Source organism: Mastomys coucha, unplaced genomic scaffold, assembly GCF_008632895.1.
Source record: "Mastomys coucha isolate ucsf_1 unplaced genomic scaffold, UCSF_Mcou_1 pScaffold17, whole genome shotgun sequence".
NCBI lineage: Eukaryota > Metazoa > Chordata > Mammalia > Rodentia > Muridae > Mastomys > Mastomys coucha.
In genome coordinates this window covers 18,253,639-18,264,548 of record NW_022196899.1, presented here as the reverse complement: position 1 = coordinate 18,264,548, position 10,910 = coordinate 18,253,639, and the positions used below count along the sequence as shown (strand labels likewise).

The following is a 10,910-nucleotide window of genomic DNA, read 5'->3' as shown; positions in this document are numbered from 1 at the left end:
AGAGAGAGAGAGAGAGGTATACTTAAAGTATGAGTATAGGAATAGATATAGGAACAGGTACAAGTATATAATAGTTGTTTCACAATGAGACTTTTTTATAGGAAACTAATTTTCCAATTGAAAGTAAATTTCAGTTGGAGATAGCTTTTGGGTTAGGGATGAAGGCATGCATCCACTAGTCCTTTCAATTCCAAGATCCAATGCAGGCCCAGTGCGTGTTGCCACAGTCTCTGTGAGCTTATATCTGTCTTAATCTTTTTATCTTTGAAGGCCTTGCTTTCTTGGTGTCCTCTAAACCCTCTGGCTTTCACACAGGGTGGCCTCCTCTTTAGGGTCTAAGGTGAGGGATTTGATGGTGATATCCCATTTATTGTTGAGTATTCCAAGGTTTCTAATTCTCTGCAGGGTCTCTCTATTTATTGCCATCTGCTGCAGAGGGGAGCTTCTCGGATGATGGCTGAGCAAGGCATTAATCTATGAGTATAGCATCTTTGAGAATGCAATCAGGAGTCATTTTATTGCTACTTAAAAAAAAAATCAAAACCAAACAACCAAACAAAAAACCAGCCACAGCAGTATTTGATTTTTGGTTTTCTGTCCCTGGGCTATCTATTCTCAGGTCAACCAAGCAGTGTTGTGCATGGGTTCTCTTATAGAATGGGCCTTAAGTCAAACCAAACCTTTTTTGTCTCTCATTACACAATTAGTGTTCTAGAACTCAAACTCAGGTTGTAAGGCTTCTGGGATGGCACCTTTATCTGTTGAGTCAACATATTGGCCCTTGACTATGTATTCGTGAGAGTTGTGAAGTCAGCATGTAAAGAGAGACTGTAGACAAGCTTTTAAATCTGAAGTAACTGAGGATTCACCAAGATCATGTAGTGCTCAACAGTATGCCTGAAATTCAAATACTTGCTCTCAACTACTCTGTATTAAATTCTTGATTTCATCTTGTACTGTCTGATTTCCTCACTAGTCTTGGCAGGTCTTTGCGTCTTTGGAACACATTGTTCTAAGTAAGATCTGCAAATATCTAGAGTCTCACGGCTAGCAGTGCAGTGACATCTGCCTTAGCCACAGATTGATATTCCCCAATAACTTGATTTCAAATTGTATACTAGGAAACCCCCACCCCAAATTCCTATATTTGTGAAGAAAACCATCATGGATAATGAAAAATATTGTGACAATATATTGTTTTATTGTGCTTTTATACTAAATTATTAGAGGAAGAAATTGGGATATATTAAATCTGATTTCAGTTTCTTTATTTAAGTTTCTTTGGTTGGAAGTGATATGGAATATTTGGGTGACAATCATATCTAAAAGGAACTATTGAGTCACAGAATTATTGTACACAAGAATTAATAAGATTATACATGATAATAAAATCAAAATCACTCACAATCTTAATAATGCCTTTGAGTTACTAAACTGTTTGTTTTTACAAACTAGTTAAAATTATCCCTTAAAATATTTCAAATGAAAATATGGTGTGATCTTTGTCAAGTACACTTTGAAGCAGAAACTGAAGAGAGTGCTCAATAATGAAATAGAAAACAAATACTTTGTGAAAGAGGATTAAAACATTTTATCATCCCCTGTGGAGTAATCCATTTAAGGCTTTAATTCTATGAGTAGCTTTTAGCTTCCTATAAACATAGTTTATCAGTTTATCCCATTTCTTTTCATTTTTATTGTGACCATGTGTTATTTGTATAAACTTATAATACACTTTGTAAATAACTGACAAAATGCACTCAGGATGCAAGGAGCTCTACTTAGATCGTAGCTTAATGGTGAAATATTAATACCTGAGAACAACGGCTCTTCTTCTACATTGTAGACTCAACTATTATCTAAAATAATAGAGTTTGAAGCATATGATAAATGAACTTCAAGCTCTAAAGATAAAGGACCAAAATGGAAAAGAACTCTAAGCAATTTCAAAGCTAAATGCTAAAAATAAGTTATAATTGAACAGAGGTATTTATTATTATTATTATTATTATTATTATTATTATTATTATTATTATTTTGTGGGGGGGTTGATTAGCATTTCACTCTTACTTTCTAGCTGCTGAGTGTGCAATTCTTATTAAAATAGAATTATCAGTAAACATGTTTCTTTTCAGATTATGATATGTATGTGTTTACTGTCAATAATGAAATCATCTCTTTACACACTCACTTTATTACACAAAAAAAAAATAAAAAAAATTTCAAGGCTGCATTTTAGTCTTGGAGAGACTTCCTTGTCTTCCTTCATCTGAAAGGTGCTTGGGATTAGTCATTCACTTGTTTGCTGTCAGTCCAAGCTTGCATGCTCTGAGTGAATGCAAACCGTACATGTATTCATCCATCTTTACCCAACAATGTCCTTTAAAATGCCAAGAACACAGAGGTTGTTTAATAAGGCTCACATAGATTGATTCGCACTGTGAGTTGTGATATCACTTCATGTGGCCTGCATGTCACAAAGTCTGTGCACGGAGTTCAGGCTCCATTAAAGAAGCTCTGGAAAGATTGTTCTCTAAGATACCTACTTTAAAGTTGTTTCACTGGATGAAGACTGAGATGTAGAAATTCAGATCAATAATACAAACTTCGGGGAATGCCTTGGTTTATAAGATGGAGCAAAGAGTTTTACAAGGCTCTTAGCTTTTGCTGTAATCTGTGAGCAGAGACCCCTATCCCTTGGGACCTCTCTTCGTCATTTCAGATGACTCCAGTCTCCACATTCACTTTTTCATGAATATCAAATTTTTAGATATTTATTTTGATAACTATTTTTATTATTTTTAAATTAGATAAAATTATATCACTTTCACCCCTTACCTTCCATTTCTACATCCCCTCCCAAAAACTCTCCCTTGAACCCACACCATATCCCAAGTCTCATGTAAATCACTTCCTTTCTTTGATTAGAGTTATTACACACACACATACATGCATATACACACATAAACATACATCTACAATATATATATATATATATATATATATATATATATATATATATATATTCATTTATGTTGTTTTGTAGTTATGTGGTTTGAATGTTGACTACTCTGCCTGTACAACCAGTAAGTAGACTCAACCCTGGGAACCCTGGGAGGGGCTAATTTTCTTACTCATCAGTCAATAGTTACTTGTAGTTATTTGCCTACAAGTGGAATCCCATTGGCCATTCACCCTCCCCTGCTACCATGTGCTGTGATACTGCTGTTGTTTATGCAGCCATTTTTAGAGGAGATTATTTTACAGCAGGCTTTGGCACTCTTCAATTTTTCTGGACTGCTGGTATGGTCTCTGAGCCATATGTAGCAGCTGCTCTATAGGCTTTTAGAGCTGGGCTTCCCATGATCCATTGAGCTCTGTGTTTGTCCAGTTGTATTCTTTGATAGCCTCCATTTATAGAGCAGAGATGCTTCTTTGAAGAGGGACTATAGTTACAGTTATTTGTGGGAGGTATATAAACAGAGTGTTCTCAGTAGAAGCAGTAAAAAAAAGCTAAGAAATACCTCAACATATGACATCAACCTTAGCAATCTGGGAAATACAAATTAAAAGAACATTGAGGATTTTTTCATCTCCTAAAAGTCAGAATGTTGAAGATGAACCAAATAACAGATAGCAAATGCTGGCAAGATTGTGGAGAACAAGGAAGTCATATCCTGTTAGTGAGTGCAAATTGGTGTAGGTCTTTGGGATATAAGTATTGTGAATTCTTTAAAAAGCCTAAAAATAAACCTATCAGATGGGCCATGTGTACACTTCAGGGCATATGCTCAAATGACTACGTAGACCTCCTACTGCAGAGACACTTGTCCAGTAACGTTCATAGCTGCCCTGTTCATAATAACCAGGAAATGGAAAATAAATGTCTTTCAATAAATGAATGGGCAATGAAAATATGGTACAAATATACAGGTGAATGCTAATCAGCATTAGAGAAAATGAAATCATAAAATTTGTGACTTTATGGAATGGATCTGGAAAAGACTATGGTGAGAGAGACCACTTAGACCCAGAAAAACAAACACTGCATTTTCTTTCTGGATTTTTATCCACTAACTTGTATACCCCTATGCTATGTAGAATAACACAGAATTTAGGGATGGATTTACTGTGCAGTTAGTGAAGGTTAAATTACAAGTCTCCTCTGAAGGGTCCTGGTTTTACTTTCATTTTTTAAGTTAGAAAAACATAAATATGTGATCCAAAAATAATTAAGACAAGTATCTTTCCTGTTCAACCTTTTCTTTGTATAATTCCTTCCAGTTGGGAGTTGCTGGGGAGATTGGGACCAATCTAGGTTTTTTTTTTTTAATCTCTTGTAGCAGTAGAGTTAAATTGGGCTTATTGGATGTATACATATGTGTGTGTGTGTGTGTATATATATATATATATATATATACATACATATGTATATATATATATCCAATACACACATATATATACATATACATAAATATATAATCATATAATTTTAATTTTCATATATTTATGTTATTACTACATTCTGATATGTAGTCACACCTTTTAGAGAATTGTTAGCATTCCTTCTATGACCACAAAACAGATGCATGTTATTTTAGCATGATATCAACACAGGTTAAACTGTCTCACAGAAGAAGTGTGTGGGTCATAAAGATTGTACTGCGTGGGATGAGAACTTACTTCTTTAAAACATGTCAGGTCAGATCACAGATTAAGTGCGATCTTTTCTAGCCAATATTCCTGTTCCCTGTAATGAGTCAGGTCATGGATCAATTATAATATAATCAAACCATGTATTTGGATTCACCTTCATTGTAATTGTGAATACTATAATTCATAAAACTTCAGTGCTTGTAAGTATGTAAAAGTGTAATGGCAAACTAAATACAGAGTGTAAAAGTGTAATGGTAAGCTAAATACAGAGTGTAAACGTGTAATGGTAAGCTAAATACAGAGTGTGCCTAATACTGAAAAAAAGGCAGAAACTAAATAAAGGTTTTTTCTAAATTTCATATTATTCCCAGAATATTAGGTGGCATTTTCCAGTATGAGTTGTAAAAATCAAAATAAAAACCTATATACTGTGGATAAAACACAAATTTCAATTGTACAGAAAACCTTTCTATTTTTTTCTGCTTTCTGTAGTGAATATTTCAAAATCACTGTCGTGAAATGATTCAAAAGGAACTAAGGAATATTCAGCCCAAACTGTAGATAAAGGTGATTTAGAAAGGTGTTCCATGGCATTTTCTGATGACAGAGTACTATAGAATTCCTTGGGTTACTATAATATACGTGGAGTAGGTTGGCTTTTGAAAAAACTGACATCTGTTCTCTTCACACTCATTTTCATGATTAACTTTTACTTGTAATTTTGCATTATTTTTAAGAGTGCTCCCTCTTTCCTGATGAATGAATCTAGGCTTACAGACATCTTGATTACTACTGCCTCTGTTCCCCAAGTACCCGGTAACAGTGGTAGGTCCTTTTGTCTTCTGCATCTTAGGTAAATCACCTGGGAAGTAACATTGGTGGCTCCCTGGCCTACTCCTCCTCATATACAATCCTTAGGAGTTTTCCAGAATGACTCTGCTTCTCAAGTTTCCCGCCAACTGCCAGTTTCTGGTCCTCTTTCCTATTAATTAAATTATTAGACAATGTTTATATATGAACAACACATTCTGTTTACTCCTGTCCAATGCTCGTTTTGTCTTTTTCTCACCCCTGTCAACCCCTCTCCTTCCTTCAACTTCTTTCTCATGTTCATGTCGTTTTGTTTGATTGTGACCCGTTGAGGTCCACAACATTCATACACATGGCCATGGGGGAGGAACTATCCACTAAAGCCTGATCAACTCTCAAGTGGGTACTAAACTGAAGACTCCATTACCCCAGCATCCATCTATAGCCATTGGTTTCCAAAGGTGCAGCAGGGACCAATGAGCACCTCTCCGGAGCATCTGTGTCATGGCCCTTTTACTAAGTGGGTGACTAAGACCTCACCCACTTAAATGGATTGGGAATCATAAAGTTAAATATTTGGGTGGAATATAGCAATGCCATTGAATATCTGGCATCAGACATATATAGGTTTGCATCTCAGATTTTTCACTTACTAATCCCATTTGACAATATAGTTCACCTTTAGTTTAGGAGTCAGTATCTTCATCTATTTAAATATGGATTATAACACAAGGCTTAAGTTTCAGTGGTATCATAGGAATAAATGCATATGCTATTTTTCTCAGTACTTAACAGGCTGATGTTTTTATTTAATAGTGCTTACAAAGAAAGGCATACATGTGTCTTTACTTTTCAAGGAAATTTGGAAAAGTTTAATTACAACATTTAAAGCTATGAGGTTTCTCATCTCTCCAAGTGATGAAAGCGTGTTTTTCCCTTGTGAGCTTATCAAACAGACTGAGCAAATGAAACTCTAGTGGCTATGCCTGAAGGAGTTAGAGGCAATTCCACAGAGCTCTGAGTTACCCCAGGATTCTGAAAGCTTATGGAAGAACTTGTGATGCTTTTCAGGCCTTCTGTGTTAAATCCTGGGAAGCTAAGAAGGGGAGATATTGTGTAGACACACTGGTGTGTTCATGACTTAATTGGCAAGATGAAGAAGAAGGATCATCAATAGTTTTACTTCTGACTGGGTCTGTTCTAGTCATTTCATGTTTAACATGAAATATTAAGGATTGGTAAGACTGAAAAGTATCTTGGAAAGGACTGGCAGATATGATCAGGAATTGGGGTTAAAAATGGTACAATTATGGAGACAAAGATAATATTAGATGATATTCATATGACCAGGGAATTTCCATTGCCTAGAGGTTTCACATTCAAATAATATGCCGGTTAAGATGGCAGAAATAATGGATTGATTTGATTTTAGATACAAATATAGAAACATATATACCCATATACACACAGAGGAGAGAGGGGGAAGGGAGAGGGGGAGAGGGAGGGATAAAGGGAGGGAGGCAGGGAGGGATGGAGGGAGAGAGAGAGAGAGAGAGAGAGAGAGAGAGAGAGAGAGAGAGAGAGAGAGAGAGAGAGAGAACTAGAGATCAGAGGAATTCAAAATGGGGAGAGAAGAAAAAGAACAGTGACTAGTTACTAAGAGCAATTCTATTCAAATATGGGTGTTGCCTGGTGAAAATATATCAGATCATTTCCCTTAAGCAAAAGAACTGTGAATCAGGGGTTAAGGAAAACCTGCTAAGAATGAACTATCCAATTAGTGAAATAAACCATCATATTCTGGCCCAGATCTACAGTCAGCCAGAGCTAATTGGATACACAGATATTTGTAACCTCTGCTAGAAGAAGGTGGTTGAGTCAGGGAAGGGGAAGACTGACACACAAACAAACAAACATACAAACAAACAACCTAAGCTGCCCAGAGGATTGAAGGCAGCTAAGCTGGGTTTGAAGGATTTTTCATATGTTATGTGTGGTGGTTGAGGTCTTTATGTATGTGTATATATGTATACCTCTAGTATAGGAACACAAATGTACACAAGTCAGGAGGTCTGAAATGGGTAACTAGTTCTCAGAAAAATACATTTCCCAAATCCTTCATGGAGACATTGATGGTCTGGGGAGAGAATCTGCTTTGGGGATGGAAGTATAGAATCTTTGTTTGCTTTTCTTTTCTCCTGGTTGTTCAAGTTTGTGTTCCTATTCTTCATCATACTTAGCTTTTATCTTGATCTGCTGTAGAAGGAAGGTATATAATTTTCATAGATAAAAAGGAACAAAACATAAAGAATGAAAACCAGAAAATGACACTGAGCCAGCCCCTCTGTCCCTCTCTTCAATCAGTTGTTCTATTGGATGTACTATAGAAAGCATTTCTGTCAAAACTGCTGAGATATGAAAACAGTTAATGTAGTTTAAATGCAGATTAATAGTTTTGTAAAAATTTCCTGCTCTCAAAATTCATATAACTAAAAAATCAGGTTTGTCCTTCCTCCTTTTAGACTTACTTTCTATATTTAAACACAAAATGCAAATTATTTTACAAAATAAAACAAAGAAATTGGATCTTTTAGTTTGTCTCATTGCAAGACCTTAATTAAAATGTTCCATTCGAAGGATTTTTGTCAGCTCAAATTCTTCTTAAATAAGTGCTATTCTCTTCACTGGAACATTTGGCTGTAATATTCCTAGAGGGTAAATTTACAAAAGAGCACTGTTCTCACATGTGTAGTTGCATATTTTAAAATATAGATTGCTCTAAGAAAACTTTAATTCATGAAAACCAATTAGTCAACAAATCTTGTACCTCTAACTTTAGAAAATTAAGTATATTAACATTGGCATTGTCTGGGGCTGGGGAGATGGCTCAATGGTTAAGAACACTGGCTGCTCTTTCTACAGACCACGTGTAACTTACAACCACAGCCTCAAGAGATCCGATACTCTCTTCAGGCTTCAGGTACTACATGCACATGGTGGACAGACTTACAGATGGGAAAAACACGCATGCACTCAAATCTGAAAAAAATAAAATCATTAAAATAATAAAAAATAAACAAATATTAATATCATCCTGAAAAGAGAGCCATCCCCTCTATCATCCCAGTTCATGGATCCCTGTTCTCATAGAGCCTGCCTTCGGTGTTCTGGTAGAGCCTGCCTTTGATGTTCTGGTAGAGCCTGCCTTCAGTGTTCTCATAGAGCCTGCCTTTGGTGTTCTGGTAGAGCCTGCCTTCAGTGTTCTCATAGAGCCTGCCTTTGGTGTTCTCATCGAGCCTGCCTTTGGTGTTCTGGTAGAGCCTGCCTTTGATGTTCTGGTAGAGCCTGCCTTCAGTGTTCTCATAGAGCTTGCCTTTATTGTCTATGTCCAAAGTCATGGGAACCTGAGATAAATGTGACCAATTAGGAAAAGATTAACTAAAAGTCTGTTGAATTTTCAAAAAGCAATCAGTTCATAGCATCCTCCATGTGCTATGTTAATCTTTTGTTTTTAAATAGATCATTATCTGAATCAAATTGTTTTTTAGAGATGTATAGCTTATACAATAATTGCATAGCTGCATATAATTTTATTGAGTTGTTTTGCTTTGTGCTAAAAATATTAAAATTATAAGAAAGTAGATTTAGTAACCCAATGTAAATATTAGTAGATATAAGTAATTCTTAATTTACTTTTATAATTCCCAAAGAAGACATCCTAAGCATATCTGTTCTCATGATTCTCTATTGTTGAATGGATATTAAAGGTTCTTTTAAAAATTCTCAGGAATATCACTTATCTATAGTATTCAATCAAATAAAGCAAGCTTTCAAATATATAGTAAATTAAACCTTTCCAAGGTGTGAAAGAATAGTATTGGTTAATTCATTAACTACATATTCTAGACATACACATATACCTGTGGATATTTGTAAAGTTTACACAACATGAACTACATTAGTGATTAATAACCCACTGTTAAAATGACAGGGTGGATTCAGTTGTTTGTAATATGCTAACATTAACCAAATACACCAGTACTTTTGGGTAAACTCATTAAGCAAAGATTTAGTAGCCAGGGATGCTGCAAGAGTTTGAACCTGAAACAGGAATAGCTGGCATACAGTACCTCTGTGCTTAGTAGTGACATCGCTGTCCTCCCAGTAGATAAAGGAGGACATTGGACTTTATTTAGTTTACTTGACACATGCAATTCATTACTGAAATAAGATCTGACGGTTAACAATGTATATTAACTTATAAGGCAATTTCATTGTTAGCAATACTTAGATAAATAGAAAACAAATTAGAACTCTTATGTTGTCTCAATTCTCATTCTTTAATTTTAATTTAATTGTAACTTTATTCACATTGGCCTTATTTCAGCTTCAGGAAAGGGACACGATTATTTTGACCTGCATCTTTTTAATTAGAGCATTAGTTAGGGTTCTTCAGAGCAAGAGAACCAAAAGTACATATACTGACTTTAGTAAAATGCGCCTTATTCGGATAATTTGCCCATGTTATAAAGGAGTCTGGGAAGCTTCACACTATGCTTGTACCAATGCAGTTCACTCTATATCTGCAGGCATGTGTAGTAGAGACATGTATAGAGTAATATTTGTTCTGAAACTTAAGGCTCAATAGCTAGTACCCACAGTGAAAACTGGAAATTCTTTTAGACCCAGAATCAAGGACTTAAGATCAAGAAGCCAAACTACATTGCATTCCCTTAACCCATCTTGTGCTACATAGACTCCAAGAGGTGATTCCTGGCTACACTGGTGAGCATGACTATTCTCTATTGATCTATACAAATGTCAATATCTTTCATAAATGTCCTCATGTATACTCCTAATGTATGCACATCACTTAAAGAGTATAGCAGATACATAAAATCAGACAGCAAACACGGCGTACTCCTCATCTTGACTCTCTGATATGTTTTATAAGAAGCAGAGCTGAATGTGATTCTTTATTGCCTCCTCCTTTTGAAAGGGTGTGTGCCATATTCTCTAGCCTTGAAAGAATCCTCAGGAAGGGGTCATTCAGGTCAGTTCCAGTTCAAGGGCCTCTGGACCTTGTTACTGAAGGGCATGGTGTCTTCAGCAGGAGAGACTTCCACTCACAAGGGGAAGCAAAAACAAAATCATTAAGCTGCATTTTGGGGGAGTCTCTTAGATATCCCTGGCCAACAACCCAAAGAAGGCTTACAAGACTGATATATTAGTGTTTGTTAGGTAGTGTTTGGTCCTTGGGTGAGCACTGTGAGTCTAGATGAGAAAAAGATAAAAACTATGTGTATGTATTTACTAAATTAAATGTATTACGGAATTTGATATTTTTTCCTTCCTTCACTTCTTCCTTCCTTTCTTTCTTTCTTCCTTCCTTTCTTCTATTTCTTTCTACCTAGAGCTGACAATATGATTTCTTGTGACTTTTT

The 10,910-nt window shown here is 35.7% G+C and overlaps 1 long non-coding RNA gene across 1 annotated transcript in view; it reads left to right on the top strand.

Moving 5' to 3' along the window:
• Positions 1–10,650, top strand: part of LOC116095004 — a 221,925-nt gene extending 211,275 nt beyond the window's left edge. The window contains exon 4 of the long non-coding RNA XR_004120395.1: positions 10,150–10,650. This is a non-coding gene — a long non-coding RNA (uncharacterized LOC116095004). The remainder of the gene's footprint in view (positions 1–10,149) is intronic.
• The last annotated feature ends 260 nt before the right edge of the window (positions 10,651–10,910 follow it).